At 38.8% G+C, this 26,748-nt stretch overlaps 1 protein-coding gene across 2 annotated transcripts in view; it reads left to right on the top strand.

The window, feature by feature from the left end:
• Window positions 1–26,748, top strand: part of SYT12 (synaptotagmin 12) — a 1,960,217-nt gene that overhangs the window by 948,139 nt on the left and 985,330 nt on the right. The gene's annotated exons all lie outside the window — the stretch shown is intronic.

Genomic DNA, 26,748 nt, shown 5'->3' with positions numbered 1-26,748 from the left:
TGCTATTTGTTGCAGGAATGTATAGCTCTGTTTGTAGGTCATGAATAATTGTCTTATTGTAGTTCTCTGTGCCACTTCTCATTTGCTAATAAGAAGAGTTATGAAGTCCACTGTAGCACTTCCTGCATTTGCGGCTGTTTTGTTAAGCATTCAGATTCATGAATGCATTCCTTCTGATAAACAGTGGCACTGTTTTATATTTAGTTCAGTCTTGTCAGTCTCGTAACTAGTAGGTGTGTCTTGTACCACTTTTACTAAAAAGTGTACATTGCTGAAAGCATACAAACACTCTCTACCTGACATGATTGTCTGTAAAACAAAGACTGAATTAATGAAATCATATATGAGCAATAAGTAGCCCTTACATGAAAAGGAACACTAGGCTGATCCCTATCCATGAATTTGAATCCCGTGCCTATAAAAATCATTTTGCATAACAAAAAGGGGCAAGTTAAAATGTCATCTATGATCGTAGTTTGATGTTGCTACAAACAGATGATGAATTTTGAAAAGATGTGTGTGAGTACACTGCATCATGAGAAAAGAACAAAACAGCAAAGCTGATGCACAGAAAACAGGACCAGAGGTCAGCTTTTTAGCTCATAAAAAGAAGAAGAAGTTTCAAACCCATTTAGTTATAATAGGAAGAAGAGATATTGTCTGAAACATCTTCTAGGGATGTAAGAATTTCTGCATCATTTGTCAGTATTGTTCTTTTCCTTGGAGTCCTTTAAAATAAAAAACAGAATATTATTTACAACAGATCATCTTTTCCACATTCTTCAGTAGAGGATACAGCAGAACAAAGGTTAAGATTTCACACAAGTCAATTGTCAGGTGTTATTCTACATACATTCCTGACTCAGTCCCGCTCGCAAGAGAAAAACTATAAAATCACAACATGATTTCCACTGTTCTTTTCATTGCTTTCTTAGCAGGTTTGGTGTCATTTTCACTCTCCCCACAGAGGTCGTGGTGGGGAGCTCCCAATAAGGTACGGTTAAAATGCACAGTGCTGTCATTCTGTCTTAACAGATTTGTAGATTTAGGGCATAATGCTGAAACTAACATACTGTCAACAAATTAGAAAAGAACAAAAAATTTGGAAGCAGATGAAACTTCTGAACAATGCAAGAAATCATCTTACTTTAGGAGAAAATGCAATGAAGGAAGAAAATAAGTTGCAGCGTTGTTTTCTGTTTAAGCCTTTTTAACATAACACATGCACAATGTGCATTCCATTATATACTATTGCCCATACTTGCCCCATCTTTTAAACAAAGGTAAGACTCTGAAAACATTGAACAAACAGGAAAGAGGGTTTAGGCTTTATTTTACTATGCCTTACTGTTTATTTGTTTCCCTAGGATCAAGCAAGAAAACCCGAAGCACTTGATTTAAATCTCCTAATGATAACATAAATAAGACAGCGGGACAAACTCCATGATTATTGCTGTTGGGCAGTACGTGGCCATTATAATTTTAACAGTTAGTAACATATTCAGAAACTGGGTCACCAATTCTGAGGCCATCCCCCCCTGCAGTGCTACTTTGCATTTATAGCAGGCAGCCCAAGTTATTTGTACAGGTATATACATTACCAGGGCATCTTTACATGATGTTCTTCGTGTTTCACTGTTGCAGTCATAACTGTAGGGTACTCCTGCCGGCAGGCAGCCCAAGGTCTGCCAGAATATCAAAGTCTGGGTCCGGCGTCGGCTGTATCAACAAGTACCCTGACGTCAGAACGCATGGGTATAAAGCTGACAGCCGACGCATCTTCTCCAGTCTTTCTTGCCGTGCGGTGCAAAGCAGTTCGCTAGTTGTTGGTTGATGTTTTCAAGACAACGTGGTGTGATTGTCGTCGGTCCGAAGTTTTCTACTTCTCTTCTCAAAGCTAAGTACCCCGTTGGGGAAACATTTTTCTTGCTCCTCCGATGTCAGAAAAAGTTAATAATTGTGTAATACCTCATAAAGATTTCCACTCTTACTGTCTACCTTGCTTAGGCCCTGACCACGACGTTTCTTGCTGTCGGTTCTGTGCCAGGTTTAATTCTCGCACTATCAAGCATAGGTACGATTGGGCCTTGAATTACTTCGGTAGACGATTTAATTATAGGATATCGTCGGATACTTTACCGACTACCGGAATACAGAAGAAATGCAAAGACAAGGACAGGCCTCCGAGATCCAAACAGGATACTTTGCAGCCGGAGCCAGCTTCGGGTTCGGCGGTCGTCAGTGAGGCGCTTTTGCAGCCCCTGTCGTCCGCCACTTCAGAACCGATGGCCGACACAGACTCCCATGGGGAGCCATCTAGGCCTAGTAATTTGTCTGCTGCAGGACCTTCGGACGTCGCTCCTTCAGATGGGTCCAGAACCGCTGTGCAGGTACCGGCTTCTGAGGGGGTCTTCAGGCCTTCACATATTACTATTTCCACAAAGACAAAGGTTAAGTCAAAGACTCCTGTTAAACCCAGACTTTCTGCTCAAGCTTCTTTGGATTCAGCTCCTAAGACTCAGAAGCAATTACTACAGATGGCTGAGGATTTATTAACTATGATTAGGGGCTCTCACCCCCCTCCTGAGAAAAGGCCTAGACAGGATATCCCTTATGATTCCTCTGATCAGGCTTCTGTATCTTCTGTTTCTTCCTCTGATCAGGATTACTCTTTTCCTCCTTATGAGGATTCGGATGCAGAGGATTCTATTCCCTCTGCCTCCCCCCCTGAAGATTTCTCTTTTGGGGAAACCTTGCATGAGATGAGGGAGCATTTTCATTGGGAAGGTCAGGATTATTCTGCTTCCAAAAAGAGACTTAGGGAATTTCTTCTTCTCCCCCCTCAACACAGGCCTTTAGCTATTCCTCCTGTACTTGACATTGTGGATGATGCCTTCTCTGAAGCTAACTTGAATCCTGATTCCATGCCGCCTGCTCCTTCTAAGCCTGATAGATTTTACAGGGTCCCTGATTCCCATCAATTCTTATTTAAGAACCCTTCTGCTGATCCTGAAACTATTTTGCAGGGTTCCAAGGCTGCTAAGGCCGCCTCCTCTAAGAATCCTATACCCTCTGAAAAGGATTCTCGTGCCTTGGACAGGTGGGGCAAAATGGTTTATACTTCAGCTACCCTTTCTATTAGAGCTTTAAATTGCCAGTTTCACATGTTTAAGTATCAACAGTTTCTTTTATCTGTTTTAAAACAAGGGCTTTTTACCTTTCCTGCATGTGCTGAGGACAAGGAATTACAGGATGTGTTGCATGCAACTGAACAAGTTAGCAAACATAGTTTACATTGTGGTTTTGATGCCTTAGAGGCTTCTTGCAGGGCGGCTGCCTCTGGTACTGTTATCAGGAGACATGCTTGGCTTTGTGAGCAGAATTTACCTGAACAAGTTAAGGCTAAATTGCTAGATGCCCCTGTTCAGCATGATATCTTATTTGGATCTAAGGCTGAGGAGGTTATTAAAAAGATGGAAGAAAAAGCCAAGTCTATGCAGACTGTAAAAGATTTTTTGCAAGTGCAGCCTCCTAGATTTTCCAGAAATTGGCCCTCCAAAAATTGGTCTTTTCCCACTTCTGACAGGCCTCAAAGGGGAAGATATAGATGCTCCAGAGGTCGGGCGCAGGCTCAGGCCTCTTACAGATCTAGACAGTGGACTGCTTCTTCACCTAGAAGGGGAGAAGACAGACCTCAAACCCAAAGAAAGCAGACCCAATGACTCCCTCTGTTGGGCTTCAGGTCCTCCTTCCCTGGATGCCCCTCTCGGAGGAAAACTTTCTCTTTTTTACCAAAATTGGACTCACATTACCCAGGACAAATGGGTGTTAGACATGATTTTGAAAGGCTACAGATTCCACTTTCACACTCTGCCAAGGCCTTCCGGCTGGCCAGATCTGCCAAAACATCAATGGACAGAGGCCTTAAATTAAGTGGATGCTTTATTAGCCTTAAGAGCCATAGAACCTGTTCCACCTCTAGAGGTGGGGAAAGGTTTTTACTCAAGACTTTTTCTGGTCCCAAGAAAACAAAACTCCTGGAGACCTATTCTGGACCTCTCAATATTAAACACCTTTTTGGAAATTCCAAAATTCAAGATGCTTACACTTCAACAACTTCTTCCAATGCTCTCACAAGATGCTTGGATGGTAACATTAGACTTAAAAGAGGCTTACTTACACGTCCCCATAAGGCAACAATGCAGAAAGTACCTCAGATTCAAGGCAGGCTCGAGACACTTCCAATTCTCTGTACTGCCATTTGGCTTATCTACTGCGCCCAGAGTTTTTACTAAATGCCTGGCTCCAGTAGTAGCTTACTGCAGACTTCAGGGCATTCAGATTTACCCCTATCTGGACGACTGTCTTATTCAGGCAGACAGCAAAGACCTTTTACTTCAACACCTGCACTTTGTTCAACGTCTTCTCCTACTACTGGGATTCTCAGTGAACACAAAAAAGTCACATTTGATTCCTTCTCAACGAATGACCTTCTTGGGAGCTCTCTTGGACACAAGTTTACAGAAGGCCTTCCTTACTCCAGAAAAACAGTTACAGCTGGCTTCAATCTTCAAGACCTTGGCAACATTGACTCAGCTCACTGCAAGGAAATTCCTGCAGGCTTTGGGCTACATGGCCTCTTGCATCCTGTTAATTCCAAATGCGAGGCTTCACATGAGGAAACTTCAGTGGTACCTAAAGAGTGTATGGTCTCAGCATTGCCACAGTCTGGATACAATGATTCCACTGATTCCCTGCCTCCAGAAGGAATTCCTTTGCTGGTCCAGGGCGTGTGTTTTGAATGAAGGGAAGCCCTTTCGTCTTCCTCAACCTACTCAGATCATAACCACGGACGCCTCGGATTATGCTTGGGGAGCTCATTTTCTAGACAAATGCCAACAGGGTTCTTGAACAAACAAACACCTTCTATGGCACATCAACTTGAAAGAAATGTTAGCAGTCCAAAATGCTCTTCTAGCCTTCCAGACTCTTTTGAAGCCAGGACCTCTGCTAATTTGAACAGACAATACCACAGTCATGTGGTACATAAACAAGCAAGGGGGCTCTCACTCTTACCCCCTTTGCAGACTTGCCATGACCTTATGGGACACAGCCCTAAATTTGAATCTGGATCTTCAGGCACAGTTCATTCCAGGAAATCAGAATCTCTTAGCAGACAGCCTAAGCAGAAACATTTTGGATCCTCACAAATAGATGTTGGACCCCAACTTATTCAGCAAGATAACTGCAGTTTGGGGCTGTCCTCAGATAGATCTGTTTGCATCCCATCTCAACCATCAGTTGCCTCTCTTGTGCACCAGGTCCTTCCACAAGACAGCTTGGAAAGTGGATGCCCTGTCCTTCAGCTGGAGGAATCTTTCGGGATATGCCTTCCCTCCTCTTCCTCTTCTGCCTCGGGTATTGCTAAAGATAAAGCTGGACAAACCCAGACTGATCATTTTGATAGCTCCAAATTGGCCTCGTCGGTTTTGGTACCCTACTCTACTGCACCTTTGCTTGGAACCCCCTTGGAGTCTTCCTCTGACCCATTCTCTACTGTCCCAGCATCAGGGTCAGGTATTTCACTCTCAAATCAAGACTCTCTGCCTGGCAGCTTGGCTCATCAAAGGCAATTGATTCCTTCTTCTCTTCCTAAACAAGTTTTGGATATTCTCTTGGAAGCTAGGCGTCCTAGTACAAGGAAATCTTACGCTTCTAAATGGAAAAGATTTTGTATTTGGATGCAGGATCGTGGCTCTGATCCTTTAATACCTGATATTCCCTCTATTTTACTTTATCTCTCAGACCTTTTGATTAAAGGTCTTTCCTTTTCTTCCATTAAAATTCATGTTTCTGCTATTTCGGCTCATTTCAATTGTGATCCTCCCATTTTTTACCACCAGCTGGTTAGACAATTTCTGAGAGGAGCTAAGAATTTAAGACCTCCTAGATCTCCTTCTGTCCCTCCTTGGGATCTCAACTATGTCTTGGAAAAGCTGACTTTGCCTCCTTTTGAGCCTGCTGCCTCTGCGGATATTAAGTTCTTATCCTGGAAGACAGCTATCTTGTTGGCCTTGATTTCTGCCAGAAGGGTGTCTGAGTTACAAGCCCTCATGGCCGTGGAACCATACCTCATCTTCCATCAGGACAGAGTTTCCTTGAGGACCAATCCTACTTTTATGCCTAAGGTAGTTTCTAGAGTGGCTCTAAATCAGACTATTCACCTTCCTACCTTTTTTCCAAAACCCCAAAATAAGGGGGAAAGGATTTTGCATTCATTGGACGTACACAGGCAACTACATTTTTACCTGGACAAAACTAAAGGTTTCAGAAAATCAGATTAATTGCTTATCTCATTTGCTTCCAGTTCTCTAGGTAAAGCTATTTCTAAGCAAACTATTTCCAAATGGATTGCTCATGGAATAAGATATTGTTACTCTCTTTATGGAAAACAGATTCCAGGTACCGTCAGGACTCATTTTACTAGAGCAGCTGCCACTTCAGCAGCCTTTCTCAGAGGAGTTCCTACCAAGGACATTCTGGAGGCTGCCACTTGGAGCTCTGTGCATACCTTTTCCAAGCACTATAACCTTCCTTTGTACTCTAAGTCTAGGGCAGACTTTGCCTCTACTGTCTTGCAGGGTCTTCTAGCTGCTCCTCCTTCTTCATAACCTCCTCCCGTGTTCTCAGCTTTGGGATTCTACCCTACAGTTATGACTGCAACAGTGAAACACGAAGAACATAGTACAGTTGTGTATACCTACCATAAATGTAGATGTTCGAGTGTCTTCACTGTTGCAGTCAGTGTTTCCTTCCCTCCAGACCCCTCTTATTTCTTTTTGCTTACTGTGTTTCCTTTTCCACTACCTTTCTGGTGTATTTGTGTTTCCCTTGGGACACCTTTTGGTTTTATGGGGGCTTCTGACATCAGGGGCAAGAAAGGCTGGAGAAGATGGCGTCGGCTGTCAGCTTTATACCCATGCGTTCTGACGTCAGGGTACTTGCTGATACAGCCGACGCCGGACCCAGACTTTGATATTCTGGCCGACCTCAGGCTGCCTGCCGGCAGGAGTACCCTACAGTTATGACTGCAACAGTGAAGACACTCGAACATCTACATTTATGGTAGGTATACACAACTGTACTTTCTAGTGTTCATTGGTGCATAGCTATGTACTAGGCTAAAGGCCCTGGAGCCTTTACAAGCCTAGCCCATAGAAGTGCCTTGGAAGACCTGTATGAGGAAATATTTCCTGTTCAAGTCAGAATGGCAGTTTTATTAAACTATTGTAAATCTGGATAACCATGTAATATTCTGAGAAGTAGCAACTAATACAAGACTTCACATATAAGAGTGCAAAAGGGTATCCATCCCCAGATGGAGTGATAAGTCTGTCAAAGGGACAAATCAAAAATAAGTCACCATAGACTGAACATAAAGTATAAAAGAGTATACTGAAGATGCAAATCCTAATTAAGCACTACAACCTCCAGTGTGCTGAGGAGTAGAATAACCTTTAATAAAATACAAACCAATAATAATAATATATTCAAGAAATTTTGCTGATTAAAAAATAGAAATGAAATTCCAATGAACAATGTCTTACTTATTTTAGTTTAGGTCATGCACTCGTTTTGTTATTTTTTCTGGTTTATAAACCACCAATAGATACATTGCACTTAACTCGTATTGAACAAATAAAACAATGTATTCTTATATTTATATATTTTTCATTGGCACACAAGTGTTAATGCAAATGTCAGTTAAATGGTTAGATTCCTTCAGGCATAGTCTATTTACACATTAGCAAAATGGCAGCTAGTGGGCATTAAGGTTATGTTTTATTTGAGGTTTATTTGCAGTCTCCTTGAAAAAGCCTGCTTTTTATTCATTAGTAAGTGCATATTTTGATTAATTTAACTAATAATCGTTCTTCTCATTTCAAATGTGTGTAAGTCAAGAACAGGTAAGTGCATCATATTGATAGTTAACAGATTGGTGTGATATATGCACTGATGGGGTAATCTGAGTAGATTTGGTAATTCTAGGCAACAGAACTGAAAGAACAGGCATAACAGACTGCATCTCTAATATCAAAATATAACCATTCCTATAAAATGTAATATATGGATGTAACATTGTAACAATGCTGTATGACTTATATACCCAGGACAAATGGCATGAGAGGGCTCTTACTCTGACTTACTTCTATAATACTTGCATAAATAATAACAATAAACCCACAGAACTGAATTCACACCAGAGCTACAGACTTGAAAATTGATTGCTGTGAAGGATAAGTGGCAAACTGTTGCAAGAGTGACTTGGTTAATGTCATGTTTTTAAACAATAATGTAGTCATGTTGGTCTAGGCTTTGTTTCAGTACAAATGCACCTAAGTATATTTTTGCATGTTTCATTCACTACATAATCTGGTTTAGAGGGAAAGAAAACCAGATGCATTAACCCTGATAATAAACATGCAGTTTACCTCATAAGAGATGCATTTACTGACTCAAATAGCTCATTAAGATAGGAAACAGTCACCTTACTGATGAGAACCCGAAAAATATACATACTGGCATTATCTTTATCACTCAATGTTTGTAGAAGTTACTGTGACATGAGAAATGTGTTTATAACCTGCAGACACATTCAAACAACTGGAAAAGGATTTTACAGCCATAGAAACTTCAAACATTAGACATTACATATTACAGTTCCTGACTCATCTGTAAAACATTTAGCAGTGATAACTAAATGTTTGCCATTTAGCAAGAGTGTAATTTGTAAAACTCATACTATGTCTAATAGTTCTACCGTCCCATCTTCAAAATGGCGTCTTCTCGTACCCTCAGCATTGAAAAACTTGACATGCATTCAATTAACAGTAACATTTGTGACTGTGTAGTATGACTTTTAAACTGATTACTTGTTTAACACTTTAGATTCTGAAGAAGTTGTATTAAAGAACGAAAGCATTTAATCAACTTTATCCAGTGTCCGAGATTACTTTTGGTGCCATAGTGGAACTTGCTTTGTGGTTCTTCAAATTTGAGAGATAATTAAGCTTGGTTGTGTTATTAAGAGAGATGATTTTTTTAATGAGAGACTGATTTGAGGAAAAAAGTAGTTAGATTTTTTTTTTTTGGAGGGGGGTAAGCTACAAAGCCATATTTCATTGGCTGTTTAAGCTTCCCAAGTAATTTTTTGGAGATGCAGCAGGTTGTCTGATATGCATATGCCTGTGGAGTCATCTATGTATTGTATTAGGGAGGCCTGTTATGTGGATGTGTGGAGGATGTTGGTGAGAATGTTAAAATATAGAGCCTTATGGTACACCAGGACATTTTATTCACTGTGACAAACTGAGTCAAAGACTTTAGGCAAGTCTAAAAATAAGGAGGAAACTAGTTTGCCATTATCTCTAGCTTTATTGACAATATCTGCAGAGGATAGAAGTGCAGAATTAGTACTATGGGAGGAACAAAGCCATGTTGTCTAGGACATAGGAGTTCTTCCTGCAGGATATATTTTAGCAATTGTTTTTTAATACATTTTTGAGTATGTTGGAGTGGGAGTTAATATTGCTACAGGTCTAAAATTAGTGATGTGTGGGAATTTCCTCCTTTGTGTAGAGGGATAATGTGTGATTTTTGTTTTCATAGAGTGAGAACCTTGGATTCCTGGATTGACCTATTTATAATAATTGAGAGAGGATCAGCAATGCTATTGGCTGCTAATTTAAGGTACTCACTTGAAAGGTCATCAACTAAAGTAGTGTAAGGTTTGAGCTTGTTTAAGAGTAGTTTTATATAGGATGTGGCCACAGGTTTGAAGGTAAAAGTTGATGTGTTCATAATGGGGCTGTTGGGCAGGGTTGGGATTAGATGTTGTGGCATTTTTGATTAGAGACTCTATACTATCTATGAAATAATAGTTGAATTATATTGTAGTTTCAAGTGATTAATTATTGGGAGAGGGTTAGGGTTGAATTTTTGGCCATGATGTAAGATTTCTTTAATGACTGACCATAATTTTTATGGTTGTCTTTACGATTGTTCTCAACATTGTTATAGTATATTTTTTCATCTTTGTTTATTTGTTTTAGTATGGTTGCAGAGCATTCTGAAGTTTTCAAGATATTGTGGTGTTTGATATTTTTGCCTTTCTTTCCATAGTTTTCCTCTGTCTTTCAATAGTATTCTACTCTTTTTGGATAGCCAGATTGCATTATATGTTGGGGTGCAAGGCTATTTAGAATTATTAGGAAAATTGTATTGAGTTAATTTATAGCATCATCTAAGGGTAGGATTTTTAGGATATTCCAGTTAATAGATGATATGGTAGTAATGAATATTTTTGGGTTAAACTTGGACAGGTTGCATGTTGTTTTATAAACATGCTGTTTCAGTGGATGTGTAATATGTCTGGTTGTATAGGTTAGGGGAGGGTTATCGAGACATTCTGAATTTTACCAGAATTTGATACTAGGGCCCAGTTTAATAAAGAATTTTATGTTTTGCTATAATGTGCGGGGCTATTAATTAGTTGAGTAAAACCATATACATTCATGCTAGATGTAGGGGAGTTATAGGATACATCCCATTTTATTTTGAGATTAACTAGTAGTATTTTTTCTTGTGGAATTGTTATGTATATCCAGTGTAGGATATCTTCCACTGTAGTTGTATTGTCGCTAGGATGGCTATAAAGGACAGTAATACATATTTGTCTTGTACTGGTTTATTTTCAAGAAAGTAGTAATAAGCTCTGTTGACTTGAATTGTATATTGTTTTGTAGAAGGAAATGTGGTAGTTGTTGGGAAATATTGGAACAATATGACCACCAATCTTTATATTCTATGGCTGAGACTAAAACTGGTTAATTATGATCAGGGTTCTACCCTGGTAACACAATTTAAATAAGCAAACATATAAGAAACATTTGACTACTCCTAGAAAAAAAATAAAGCCTGGCAACTGGATAGGTGGTAGTTTTAGGCAGTTTTACCAGTATTACTTGCATTCATGTTCTTTGTTATCAGTACTTTATAAGGGACTATGCCAGATGCCTTACAAGAATTGATACAGCAAGTAAAAGTAATTCAAAATCAGCTATGGTTTCCTGTGCATCATATTCATAAATGAGCAGAGTATCGGTGGTAGCATTTTCAAAACACAACACAAAAGCCACAGAGTACTATATCACAAGGTAGTATATGAGATGCAAATAAAATCTCAGTTACAGAATCCCTTTTTGTGGTTCTTTCGCATGTAAATAGCAAAATATGTAGTATGTGTCCACCAAATTGCAGCATGGCAGACACAAATGCAATATGTTTTAAGAGAAAAGCTTCATTATAGGGTAACTTTCCATGATGGTGGTTTTATAGAAATAGTACACAAATACTGATTTGCAACTCCAAATGACACAACATGCATCCAGAATATCTGATGAATATCTGACAAAAATCTTCAAAAACTTATAGCATTGCTCTTTCTAAAGCAGGTTGGACTCTACATGTACATATACATATGTCAGAGTGGTAGGTGTGTCTAGTAGAAATAAAATACAGACTGGGTAGTGAAGGACACAAAATGGCTTGTGATGATCATTTTGGTCAGTGTGGTATACACACTACACAATAACAAATGTACTGTACTGGGAGGAACAAGATGGAAACTGACAACAGAAGTAAGAAGACCAACTGTAGGAAACTGAAAATGAGTATTTAGTAGCATGCCATGTATCAAGATAATCCACAAAAACAGTGACTTGTTACAAACCTGCACCCACCACAGAGTGCTGGGTATCATACCTCTCAACCTGGAAACATAAAAAATCTGGACAAAGGCCCATGAAAAATAGGTACAAATCTGTACACTGATTAACATAGAATTTGCATACATAATTATGTAACAACACCCACTCCAATGGAATTATGGGATACCAACTTTCAAACGAAAACTGAAGAAAAGACAACGAAAATATGGCCCCATAGATCCCTGCAGCCATTCCAGTGTCCCATTACTAGGCTGTTTTGCCCCATTTATCATAAACACTGTAATATGCATACTGCTTTACTTCTACAGTGATTATATGGATTTAGTTTAAAACTTTTATTTTACATTTTATAGCACAAACACTAATAGACATCTACTAAACAAAGCAGTACAGTCTCACAATGAAAATAAACTTAGCATTAAAACTTCTCTGCCTTGAAACTCACATTCATTGAAACAGTATTTGAAACCCACATTCAAAGAATATGCATCTGGTAACCTCACCCACCCCAATGGAATGAAAAACAGGAAAAATAATAATATTCATGCTGCAAGTAATAACAATTTGTATAGAACAAAATGAGCTTTGGCTTCAAAGACTGATTCTTCTGTTTTATGAGAACATCAGTCTAGGGGGAAAACAAAGTATTTTGTGTGCACAGCAATCCTGAAGAAAACTACTTGCAAAATGCAGTGAGTCAGATCACACAGTTAAACATGGATACAGTATTAGTCCCAGAAATATGCATGCTTTCAAAGTTTTAATATTGTGACACATTTTTCCTGGGTTCTAACTAAGCTATTCTAATGAAGGTTATCTATGACCCATAAAAACACCAACAGATGTGTTAAAACATTCTTGTACATTTAGAACAAACGTAGCCCCTCCAGGTATGCGGATTCCCTAGATCATGAGTGATTGCAATCAGCTCTGAATGGGAAAAAAGTATCAGATCATCTCACACAACAGAAGTTTTAAAGTAGCTGCAGAGTAAATTTTAATTATATATTGTTGTTTTTTTTTTCCAAGAACTGCATAGTTGGTTATTGCAGGATTCAGTGAGGTCAAAACTAGGTTTAAAAGCCTTGTGGATATATCATGTATCATAAATCACATTGTGTATTTGTCAGTCAGTCAGCACTTCAGACTGTGTAACACAAAATACAAAAGATTCTTAAGGTGAAATCTTTTTTGAAGAAAGAAAATTATATTCTAAAAGTGTTTGAAAACATTTTCAGTTTCCTGGTACAAAACACAAAGGCAAGTCACCTTTCATAGCATTATAATGCCAAGCATCATCACATTTAGATCTATTTATAAAATAAAAATAACAACTTTGTCATTTTAATTGTGCAATCCATCTGTTAAATAGTAACTGTCTAGGGTTAGGCAGCACTCTGCATCTAATATAAGACACAGTATTCCAATCTAAATTACAACCATTATTCAACAGCACTCTAAGGCTCCATTCCAGTGCAATTCTATGTACACGTCACTTGCACGAGTTAAACTTCTTAACCCTGTTAAATAACCAGCAAATTACTCAGATTTTAAGAAGATAATGCTAAAACCATATTTTAGAACCACTATCCATGCCCTTCGTGAACAGTAAACTTCCATACATAAAATTTTAATTTTATGAAAATTAATTAACACCAAACAAACTCTTAGCTACTTGGAGCCTGTACTAGGAAGAAACACCAAGAAGAGGTTAATTCCCTCACACTCCAGACATAGCCAACATTCCTTCTCATATAAGCAGAAAACGGCAATGGAAATCAACCGAGAAAGATTTGGACTTAAATTGTAAAATCATATCTTTAGTATTATAACACATTTAAAACTCATCCGATGAAATTCCTCAACAAGGAATGAAAGTGCTTAACATGTTATGTGTTTTAATAATAAAGTTACGGAATTACAATAACAAGTCCGAATCTTTCTTGGTTTCCAATGTCATTTCTGTATGCAGAATCAAAACAATAAGGACAAGTTTCCCTTTTGCTCATCTTACCCCAAAATGTGCCAGTCGCTGCTGCTTCATAGAGGAAATAGTCCATTTACCAGAAAGAAGATGGTGCAGTAGCTTGTTCCTTTCATTACAACACCTCAATTACCTGATGAAAAACATGCCAACAGCATCCTGAAGTTAGCTTATTAATGTTGAAGTCTAGTCCATCCTGATACCACTATGTCCCAAATGAGGTGTCCGCAACCAACGGGTACTGAATGCACCACTAACTGCACCACAAATATTTAAATTTTATCTCTTTTCCTGCTCTCACTACCAGGAGCAGGATTCTCAGCCGATAAGAACTGTAAGGAGCTATCGTGCTATATGCTCTCTGATTGACTTGGAACTTAACCACTGTAGAAAAAAATGGCCCCAGAATCCAAAACCACAACAATTAAAAAATAAGCAAGGACTACCAAAGCAACCAGACTGTTCACGTTAATAAATGACACACTTTATTAAAATAAAATACATAAAAAACATCAGATTGAGCACTTTCATCCCCTTGAACTGGGACTTCATCATAATCTGGATGAAAGTGCTCAATCTGCTGTTTTTTATGTGTTTTACTTTAATAAAGTGTGCTGTTTATTAACGTGAACAGTCCGTGAACAGTCTGGTTGCTTTGGGAGTCCTTGCTCGATTTTTACTTGACTTGGAACTTAAACCTTTTAAAGGGAAATAAACCTGCATTTGTGAGCCTATCAGTACAATTTTGTTAGCAGGAACTGAAGTGAGGACCAGTTTTATTGCACTGCAGCTGTGTCAGTTTGTCAGCGAGTACCTGCCATTGTATCTTACATAGCTTTTCTGTTCAGTTTTTAGTTTGGTATTCCTTCTGTGTGGAGTCTGCATGTTTTCCCAGTTCTGTGGGTTTTCTCTGGGTGCTCTCAGTTCCTCACACATTTAAATGACATGCAGTGGATGGCTTGGGCAATTAGCTGTATATTTGAATATGGTATGCAAGAATAATTACAGTAAGGCTAGCCACCTGGTGGTGTGATGGTCACTAATCCATTGATCTGGCTTCATGTGCAGAAATGGGAAAAAGGATGTTATGGATAAATAATTGGTTGTACATAAGATTTAATCTAAAATCATTCTTTGCAACTTCAGCCCAGGGTATGGAGTAACACAGAAGTTAGAATAAGTATTCTGATTCTAGTGTGTAGAAAAAATGAGTAGCAAATAAGTTTCGGAGCAGACAGATATGAAAGACATGCGATAAGCAAGCACTTCACTTTTTCCATGATTACTGGGGATTATGGATGACTGACTGGGAGATGAGATAGGACAGCAAAATTATGAATATGACAGTGGAATGGGTTTGTAAGCAGAGAAAAAAAAACACAATCTGTATTCCATGAACAGCATTACATAAATATATGGTGAACCCATTAAGCAAAGATGGCAAACTGCAACAGCAACAATCCTGTGTGCAGAAAACGGCAATGGAAATCAGCCGAGAAAGATTTGGATTTAAATTGTAAAACCATAACTTTAGTATTAAAACACATTTAAAACTCATCCGATGAAATTCTTGAACAAGGAATGAAAGTGCTTCACATGTTATATGTTTTAATAATAAAGTTACGGAATTACAATTACAAGTCCGAATCTTTCTCAGTTTCCAATGCTGTTTTCTGAATGCAGAATCAAAACCATGCTTTAATGTCATCACGTTGACTCACACAGCCTCTTTGGTTGGCTGCCACAGTGCCGTAAGTCAACATGGGTGAGCTGTAAGCAAACTTTTTTTTTTTAATCCCTCATCTGAGTCTTTAAGCTTGACAGGAAGATGGGCACTAATATCGTGAAGCTAACATCAGCTATAACTTAAAACTGTACACAAAAGAAATCGGGATTTGAAGGGCCACTCGAAATTCATGGCACCTCATTATTTTGCCCTTAAAAATGGTAAATTCCAAGGAATTCGGTACGGTTGAGAGGTATGCTGGGTATAGAGGTCATACTTGGTCTTAATAAATGAACAGTGTCTAACACAGCATAGGCTACCAACAGGTGCCATCCAGGAAACGTGACATGTAGGAAGATCTGCAAAATGACATGTGAAAGTCCACCTAGTGTACTCATGGGATACTGAAGTATAAATGAACATATTATAAATGTTCTGAAAGGCCACTGCCACAGTATTGTTCTTTATATCTTGCTGATGACTGCATGTCACAAGACAGTTTTAGCTGTTCCTTTTACCAATATTTTCTGGCAGGTTGGCATATATTACAATATGTTTGAAAACTTGATGGCGGAAATGTCTTGTCAGTACATGTGAAACTTATTATTTTGCCATGGCTTATTACCTAGGCATGTCTGCTTTTTGCTGCATTACCAGACATTTATAACAGTTCCTTTTTCTGGGAGGAATGCTCTGTCTCCCCCCCCTCTCACTGCTAGGTCATAGAACTAAAGGCTGCCTTCCCTTGAAAATGCATTCTTCAGAGCTGCGCTTGTACTAGCATTACCTGTCGACTACACAGAGGAAATTCCAGGTTGGTCCTGAACCTCCACCCCTTTTTCCACTGAAGATAGAAGCAATTTCTGGCCATTCCTGGACAAGTCTGTCAAGGCACTTGTTCTAGCATTACCTACCGACTGCACAGAGGGAATTCCAGGTTAGTCCTGAATCCCCCCCTCCATTTTTCACTGAAGATAGCAGCAATTTCTCACTACTCCTAGACAAGTCTGTTAAGGTATGTCTTCTTTTTAAATGTGTTACTGAATCACGTCTGTTAAGGTATGTCTTCTGTTTAAATGTGTTACTGAATCAAGTCTGTTAAGGTATGTCTTCTGTTTAAATGTGTTACTGAATCAAGTCTGTTAAGGTATGTCTTCTGTTTAAATGTGTTACTGAATCACGTCTGTTAAGGTATGTCTTCTGTTTAAATGTGTTACTGAATCAAGTCTGTTAAGGTATGTCTTCTGTTTAAATGTGTTACTGAATCAAGTCTGTTAAGGTATGTCTTCTGTTTAAATGTGTTACTGAATCACGTCTGTTAAGGTATGTCTTCTGTTTAAATGTGTTACTGAATCACGTCTGTTAAGGTATGTCTTCTGTTTAAATGTGTTACTGAATCACGTCTGTTAAGGTATGTCTTCTGTTTAAATGTGTTACTGAATCACGTCTGTTAAGGTATGTCTTCTGTTTAAATGTGTTACTGAATCACGTCTGTTAAGGTATGTCTTCTGTTTAAATGTGTTACTGAATCACGTCTGTTAAGGTATGTCTTCTGTTTAAATGTGTTACTGAATCAAGTCTGTTAAGGTATGTCTTCTGTTTAAATGTGTTACTGAATCAAGTCTGTTAAGGTATGTCTTCTGTTTAAATGTGTTACTGAATCAAGTCTGTTAAGGTATGTCTTCTGTTTAAATGTGTTACTGAATCAAGTCTGTTAAGGTATGTCTTCTGTTTAAATGTGTTACTGAATCACGTCTGTTAAGGTATGTCTTCTGTTTAAATGTGTTACTGAATCAAGTCTGTTAAGGTATGTCTTCTGTTTAAATGTGTTACTGAATCACGTCTGTTAAGGTATGTCTTCTGTTTAAATGTGTTACTGAATCAAGTCTGTTAAGGTATGTCTTCTGTTTAAATGTGTTACTGAATCACGTCTGTTAAGGTATGTCTTCTGTTTAAATGTGTTACTGAATCAAGTCTGTTAAGGTATGTCTTCTGTTTAAATGTGTTACTGAATCAAGTCTGTTAAGGTATGTCTTCTGTTTAAATGTGTTACTGAATCACGTCTGTTAAGGTATGTCTTCTGTTTAAATGTGTTACTGAATCACGCCTGTTAAGGTATGTCTTCTGTTTAAATGTGTTACTGAATCAAGTCTGTTAAGGTATGTCTTCTGTTTAAATGTGTTACTGAATCAAGTCTGTTAAGGTATGTCTTCTGTTTAAATGTGTTACTGAATCACGCCTGTTAAGGTATGTCTTCTGTTTAAATGTGTTACTGAATCACGTCTGTTAAGGTATGTCTTCTGTTTAAATGTGTTACTGAATCACGTCTGTTAAGATATGTCTTCTGTTTAAATGTGTTACTGAATCAAGTCTGTTAAGGTATGTCTTCTGTTTAAATGTGTTACTGAATCACGTCTGTTAAGGTATGTCTTCTGTTTAAATGTGTTACTGAATCAAGTCTGTTAAGGTATGTCTTCTGTTTAAATGTGTTACTGAATCACGTCTGTTAAGGTATGTCTTCTGTTTAAATGTGTTACTGAATCACGTCTGTTAAGGTATGTCTTCTGTTTAAATGTGTTACTGAATCACGTCTGTTAAGGTATGTCTTCTGTTTAAATGTGTTACTGAATCAAGTCTGTTAAGGTATGTCTTCTGTTTAAATGTGTTACTGAATCAAGTCTGTTAAGGTATGTCTTCTGTTTAAATGTGTTACTGAATCACGTCTGTTAAGGCATGTCTTCTGTTTAAATGTGTTACTGAATCAAGTCTGTTAAGGTATGTCTTCTATTTAAATGTGTTACTGAATCATGTCTGTTAAGGTATGTCTTCTGTTTAAATGTGTTACTGAATCACGTCTGTTAAGGTATGTCTTCTGTTTAAATGTGTTACTGAATCAAGTCTGTTAAGGTATGTCTTCTGTTTAAATGTGTTACTGAATCACGTCTGTTAAGGTATGTCTTCTGTTTAAATGTGTTACTTAATCACGTCTGTTAAGGTATGTCTTCTGTTTAAATGTGTTACTGAATCAAGTCTGTTAAGGTATGTCTTCTGTTTAAATGTGTTACTGAATCACGTCTGTTAAGGTATGTCTTCTGTTTAAATGTGTTACTGAATCACGTCTGTTAAGGTATGTCTTCTGTTTAAATGTGTTACTGAATCACGTCTGTTAAGGTATGTCTTCTGTTTAAATGTGTTACTGAATCAAGTCTGTTAAGGTATGTCTTCTGTTTAAATGTGTTACTGAATCACGTCTGTTAAGGTATGTCTTCCGTTTAAATGTGTTACTGAATCACGTCTGTTAAGGTATGTCTTCTGTTTAAATGTGTTACTGAATCACGTCTGTTAAGGTATGTCTTCTGTTTAAATGTGTTACTGAATCACGTCTGTTAAGGTATGTCTTCTGTTTAAATGTGTTACTGAATCAAGTCTGTTAAGGTATGTCTTCTGTTTAAATGTGTTACTGAATCAAGTCTGTTAAGGTATGTCTTCTGTTTAAATGTGTTACTGAATCAAGTCTGTTAAGGTATGTCTTCTGTTTAAATGTGTTACTGAATCACGTCTGTTAAGGTATGTCTTCTGTTTAAATGTGTTACTGAATCACGTCTGTTAAGGTATGTCTTCTGTTTAAATGTGTTACTGAATCACATCTGTTAAGGTATGTCTTCTGTTTAAATGTGTTACTGAATCACGGATTCCCTGTTTTATAAGACTGTAACGGCTCAAAACGTTCTTGCTCCTCTTCTTGGCAGAGTGCAATTTAATAGCTCATCCTCATTACCCAGGGAAACAGGCTGTATTTACTCAAGTACCTCCACACGGTCTCAGTCTCATTAGCATGTTTAGTCTTAAGCTCACCTTGCACACTCATTTCTGATCTTGAAGGTGTACAATCTTAGCTTTAACAATTAAGGGAACTTAGTTTTGGTGTTTTTTTCTCACCCCCCTTTTCTACCCCCCTGTTTATTTCTTTATTTTTTGCCTGAACACTACTGTTCTTGGGCTGTGTGGTCTCTATATCTCCTGCATTCACCTTGCACACTATAACTGACTGATTCCAGCTGAGGGGAGGTGTGTGTGTTCGCTCCCCTCCCACCCCCAATTCCCCAGCCATCCCCTAGGCTCTCCAGTTTATATATCACTGTCTCCACTCTCCATTCTCCTAATTCTGTCCACACCATTAAAGGGACACACAACTTCACTAAACCTACATCCTACTTCCTTATACTCCTCATTATAATGTTTTCCCACCCTAAACTTCAACACAGTGTCATCACCATCCATATTTAAATAAATCCAGCAAGAAGCACTCATCATTGTTAACACCTTCACCTTCCCATATACGCTTTCTAGTCCTCTTAGATTTTCACAGATTCTCACCTCCTACTTTCAGAGCTCATTTTCTACCCCCTCTCCGCAATGCTTCTCCACCTCACCATCTTACTCCTCCTTCCTTTAGTACACCACACAACACCATCATTAACCCCATCTGTTCTCCCATCTCCCAACCTACTATATTCTAGTATACCACATAGCTCCACAATTACTCACGTGAACCACAAGACCTACCCCACCTATTTATATCCCCCATTTATCACCTACCACTCTTATTCAACTCCAGCTGCACCATCCTTTTCCCTCATCTCCTCCAAACCTATCAAACCCAGCAACACTACCTCAGACTTCCTAAACACATCTGTAAATGCACCAGTATCCTGCTTATACCCATCCTGTGATCCAACATGGACTCCAGTCCAGGTCCCTCCCACCACATAACACCAATAGCCTTTCCCAACATCACCACCTTTAACTGTGCATTAATTAATGCCCAAAGCATCTGTAATAACCTTGATCAGATCAACACTTTCCTTATAACCCACTCACCCATCATCACACCTGTCATTGAAACATGGCTCAAACAAAACGATCCTAATTTTCAGCATCTACTTCCCCCTTACAAATACCTCCAAGACCCAAATGGGTCCTTCTAAAACTTCCCTCCTGGAAGATGAGTTACCTCCTAATAGCAGTCACCTGCTTTCACCCTCCAGCTTCATTTATGAAATTTAAATCCCTTATTCTTACAATCACGTCAGCTGCTGGAAACTATAAATATATTGTTGTTCTAGGTGATTTTAATCTAAACTACCTATGACACCTGAGCAATGACATTTCTGAATTGCTAGCCAATATCAACCTTGTACAGTTAGCCCCTCATGGACTTGATAATTGCTAGTAACTCTGCCATCATCTCTAGTATATCTGTTCTTCCACCCTCATTCAGCAACCACAGCCCAGTATCCCTCCAAATGTATCCATCAGTCATCAAAACTGCCCCAAAACTAGTTAGTTTCAGACCTAGATCCACCATGAATACAAACAACCTCAACAAACACCTAGCAACTTTCAACTAGTCTCCAATTACCAACTTACGGAATCCCAACTTGGCTGAAACAGCTCTGTCACATACCCTCCTTCAACTTCAAGACAAATTCTTCTCTCTCACACAGCACCTTTTCAAATAAAAAAAACCCTCTGGATAACCACTGAATTGAAAGCTATGCTCAAACTTAGGGATAATGCATGGTCTACATGGAGACAAAACCCCTCAACAGAAAATTGTACTGGCTTTACCTCTGTATGTAACCTGTCAAGCAAGACACACACAGGCACAAAACCAACTATTTCAAATCAAGCAACTTACTCTTTTAGGTAAACCCAGACATGTTTGTCAGGAAGTAAATCTTCTCACAGGCTACAGATCCACTGATTCCACCTCCTGTCCTATCACCAACCAGACCTGTCAAGGCCAACTCTCAGCCTTTGACTTTGTCAAAGAATTCAGCCACCTCCCTAGTAAAGCAACCTCTACCTTTCCCCTCAACTCATCTAGCTCCCCTCCTTTTATCCCCTTCTTCTATTTTAAGAAAATTATCCACAAAGAGCTTGTTCCCCTTCTTGAAAACATACCCCTGGATGTACCCTTGGTGCAGACAAGCTACTCCCTTGGTTTATATCACTCTAGAAAGACTTCCTTACTACACCTCTTCTACATTTTTATAACTTCTGCTAAATTCAAAATACAATGCCAGACATATGGAAAACTGCTCTGGTTAAACCCCTTTCCAAACAGCCTCAGCAAGTAAATACCTCTCACTTCCACCCTATCTCCATTTATCCATTTCTACACTTTCAAAAATACTTGAAAAACTAATCTACAACCAGCTGTTCACTTACATCCAACAGTACCATCTCCTCATACTTAAGCAGCATGGATTCTGGGCCGGCCGGAACACAATGATAGCACTATGGTTATTTACAGATAAGATCCGTCTCAACATGGATAAAGAAAACATTTCAGGACTTCTCTTTGCTGACTTTAACAAAGCTTTTGATCTAATTAATCACTTCCTGCTGCTTCAGTCCCTCCAAGGTAGTGAGGTTAGTCCCAAAACTGTCACCTGGTTCTAACATTCCTTAACAAAAAGCTACTTCAGAGTTAATTATAGTAAAAATAGCTAAACAACCACAAGCTACTCTTATTTAAACCTCTGTAAAATAAAAAAAATGATATTTGGAACCTCACAAAAGCTGAAAAAAATATCTACATCACAGACATATCACAGATCTCAACGGTTGCCCAATAGAAACAACCACATCCTTTAAATACTTAGGTTTATGGCCAGACCAGTCACCTAACTTCCAAAGCCACACTGAAAACAGCAGAAAAAAAGATCAGTTCTGTTTTATTCAGGTCCAAGAAAATATCTTCCTTTCTCTCCAGACCAGCTAGAGCTGCAATAGGCAAAGGAGTCCTCCTTGCTCAACTTGAATATGGGCACCCCATCATAGCCATTGCCTCTAAAAAAATCATCCACTCTATAGTCCATTGAAAAAAAAAATCAGCCAATTCATTTTCAGTTCCTCCCCTCAGGAACACCACTGCATCACCCTCTCCAATGCCAAATGGCTACCAGTCTCCTATAGAGTTGAGCTATTCCTAGGGTCTCTTGTTTGTTTTCAAACTACCTCAGCAAGGTATCTTTACATCTCTTGCAGCCAAGCTCCATAATAAATCCACCCTCTACAACCTGTCTCAATTTACTCCCTAACTGCAGACACCCCAACCTAAACTTCTTTGTACCGACCATTCCTTCTCCATTCTTGCACCCAAAATCTGGCAGTTCCTTCTCCTTCATTTTAAAGAAGTCTCCTCTTTCCCGACCTTCAGTGCTCAAAAGACACCCCCATCAAAAATGTGTGTTCAAGTGCTTTTCCACTGGACACTTAACCTAACTCTATCCGTTGCTGCATCACTTCAGCTTTAATCCTCTGTTCACAGCTGGTGCTTCATTTTCATATTTAATACTAAAATTAATTCACATTTGATTTTATACTCTGCTAATATTATTTACACATTGTATCAGTTGTCTATGGGATTGTCTACCTTCTGTAATTACACTGTGTTTTGCCTGGGAATGGTCTGTAGTGATCAGTGTATAACCCCAGTAAACAAACTAAAATAAATAAATATTTGTGCAATCTCTAGTTCTATTATCATTTCATCAAATGCAGGGAAATCTATGTGAACAGCAACATTTAGCTGCTATTGCTTGTATAACTGGGTTCCTAGACATCACAAACGGTAGTTTGTTTTAGATTGTTAAACTTTATTTTGTTCTTTGAATGCATTGAGGTTTATCATGGATTTTCAAGTTTGCCAGTTTATGAGGATTGCTCTCCAAGTTTATGTTGACACATTCACACCGAATCTATGCATTCTGTTGTTGACATATTTCTGCAATGTGGGTCATACAGGTGTCACCATTTTCATGTTTCCAATTGCATCATTCCAAATTTTCCTTATAGTCTTAGCTCATCTTGTGCACAGTACAAACACTATGATTATGCTCCTCTTTGGGTACAAAAATGTCTAGGAAATGCTTTTTCTTTTAACTTGTTATTCCCATAGCCATTAGATGTCTTGGCTAAATTTCCTGCTCTTTCAGGTCCTGCACTGGTTTCCGTTACATCCGACAGTGTCTTGTTTCTTTTAAGCTACCCAAATCCGTTTTATTGACCATAAAGCATTTTACATGTATCCATTGTATTGCTTATTTCACAGAATAATTAATTTAGTGCTTCAGTTAAGGGTGTATCTATCAAATAATGCATCATGCTTCATATTTCTTTTTGGCTGAAAATACCGCCCAGTATGTTGTAAATATACAATGTATCCAGACATGGGCAGAAATACAATAACAGTAATTCTGATGTTAGTTCAAACTGGACAATAAATCATCTTAATCTTTTGAGCCTGTAAATAATGGTACACCTAAAAATGATCTAGAGCCTTTCTTTTCTAAATGAATATAAATTCCTGTGTTCCTTTAGATCTGTTTATGGTCTCTTAAACAACAGATGGCATAACAGTCAACAATTTTGTTTTACAGTGATTACAGGCTAAATCCCTGGACAAGCAAGATCACTAAAGTAATGTATATCAGATCCAGGCACACAAGATAAACTTGAAATGTGTATATTTGTATTATAGTACATAAAAGATACAGAATTTGAAAAGAATATTTTTATTGCTGGGTGCCTTCTTGTTAAATAATGTAATACTAATGGACGGCAGCATAAGAAAATACATCTAAAAAGACATAAAAGAAAGGGGAAACTGCAAGAATCTTTACCCATCTCATTTAAATCATTTTCTTTGATTGAATAATTAGAGCATTAGAGATTTTAACAGTGGTCTGAATTCAGAAAGGGCTTATCATTTTACCGTAGAAAACTACCTGATGGTAAAGGTCAGATCCAATATTCAGCTAGCAGGGAGAAGGTAGAGTAAAGGAGAGAAGGCAGTGATAGAATTAATACCACATAGAAGGAGAAGCAGTCAGAAAGAGATGGTAGGGAACCATGGCAGGCAGCCAGTAAAGGGAGGGGCTGCAAAATAGGGAAGGTAGTGATATAACTGATACTGCAGAGATGAAAGAGGAATGGGAGAAAGGGGTAGTTGGTGACAATGATAGGCAGCCAGCAGAGGACAAACATCAGCAAAAAGCCAAGCAGACAAAGGCTTTCAAATAGGGGAAACACACTAGAAGCAAAACGCAAACAAAGGATGTGCAGATAAGCACAGTAGGAACCATTCCTATATGAGATGTCATTTGGGCTGTACTGCATGCAGCTAAAATGAGGCACAGCACTTAGTGCAGGGACTCCCACTGCCAAAGCAATAACTATGTAGTCCATTAATGACTATAATTCAGAGAGTGGGGCTGATATGTAGTCCATTAGCACACTGGTACAGGGAAGGTACTAGAACAGAAGTGCTAATACTAGGGCTTTGCCCAATATGATGGTGCAAAGATGGACAATTAGGTGAGCAGGTGGTCTGTGCAGCTTTACAGGAGGCACCACACAAGGTCTAGATATAGAGAATTGAAATTACATCACAGTCACCAGTGATACAGAAACAAGACCGGTAATCATATTATTTACAAATATTGATTCCTTCCTAGAAGTTGTGTGTCTGCCCCCTGCTGCTATGTTAATCATCACTACTGCTTATTGTTTACTGATGGGAGCACATTTTACAGACAGAATTTGTAAATATCATTATGATCCAATAACACAATGTCACCATGCATTTCACCACATTGCACTATGCCATAGTCCCCATACCATACGCCTCTCACTTATTACCCTATGCAGTTTTCTGCTAACTTCACACTCATAGGTTCATAGGTGTTTAATAGGCTAATGACACAAGGGTCTTTTTAAGCCTAGCCATGCATCCCAAATCTCTGACAAGTTCTGCTACCCCTGATAAGTGTAAGCTGGGGCCTGGGAGATGAACCATTTACAAGTTGTCTGTGTCCATTAAAAACATAGGTGACAAACCAGGGATGAATTTCCTGTTCCCCATCCAATTGTCCAGTTTGCACTTAAATTGGGTGAGACAGAAACTCTGCTTCACATGGATGGGGAGCCTGTTCCATAGATGGGATAGTCTCTGGGATACATACCTGTCTCTCCAGCAGGTCCTATTTATATCAAAGGGAAGGTTTAAGTCTTTAGAATGGGTAAGTCTTATGCAGTTTATTTTGTGGATATGCAGTAGGTCCATCAGAGTGGGGTCTGACAATGCCCTGTATGCCAGGCATAGATCTCCCCTCAGAAGCCTGCAGGAGACAGAATACAGGCAGGATAGGGCCTTGGAATGGTTTGCATAGGACATTTTACTTATGCCCTGTATTCTTTTAGTGAGGAATCTTTGTGGATGTTCCAATTGTTGGTTATGCCTGGTTATGTACATACCAAAGGGGGAATTGTACTCAATGACAGGTGTGATGAATGCCAAATACAGTTAAACAAAGACTTCCCTGGACTTAGATGCCATACCTTTGTTTATAAGTTGCATAATATAGAATGATTTCTTCACTATTGTGGACACATGATGGTCAAAGGCTAGATTGCTGTCTACTTGATTACTGGGTCAACTCCAAGGGCTGTGTTTTCAATATGATACGGTATGGCGGTAGCGTTGTTACCTCACAGAAAGAGGTTCTCCTGTTCTATTCTTGGCTTGGCTTGGGAGTGCTTCTGTGTGGAGTCTGCATGTCCTCCCCGCGGTTGGGTAGCGTTCGAAAGACATGCATGCGTAAATGGGCATGCCTTCGTTGAAGGTTGGACGTCGAGCTGGCACCTTGGTGTTTCGTAAAAATCTACTGCCAATCATTAGCAGACCAGAGTTCCGCTGTGGCGACCCCTTACTGGGAAAAAAGCCAAAAGACCAATAACAACAACAACTTACCAGGGATGGATGACTTCCTAAAGGATACTATTTTGCATTTCTTGGCATTTAGTTTTAGTCAATGGCTCTAACACCAGTTTTTTGTCCATGTGAGCCCTTCTTGGAGACCATTTGTGTCAGTGTGGGATTCGATGAACAACTCCTAATTTGCAATCATCTACACATTTAGTCAGCAGGAGACCACTGACATTGAACTTGACTTCTGAGAAGTAAATAACAAAAAGAAGCTGTCCAAGGACTGATACCTGAGGGGCTCCACTTGTGACTGGCCTCTTTGTAGAGGTGGACTCCCCAATTCTAACTTCCTGGGTCCTCTCTGTGAGTCAGTTGGCTATCCACCGGTGACATACGCATTTGTACCTAACCTCTTGAGTTTGAAAAACAATGCCCGAGTCAGGCATTGTGTCAAATACCTTGGCCAGGTCAA

This window comes from Protopterus annectens, chromosome 3.part1 (assembly GCF_019279795.1).
Source record: "Protopterus annectens isolate FY-2018-M chromosome 3.part1, PAN1.0, whole genome shotgun sequence".
Taxonomy (NCBI): Eukaryota; Metazoa; Chordata; order Ceratodontiformes; family Protopteridae; genus Protopterus; species Protopterus annectens.
Note: the sequence above shows the minus strand (reverse complement) of the source record. Positions and strands in the feature narration are given on the sequence as shown.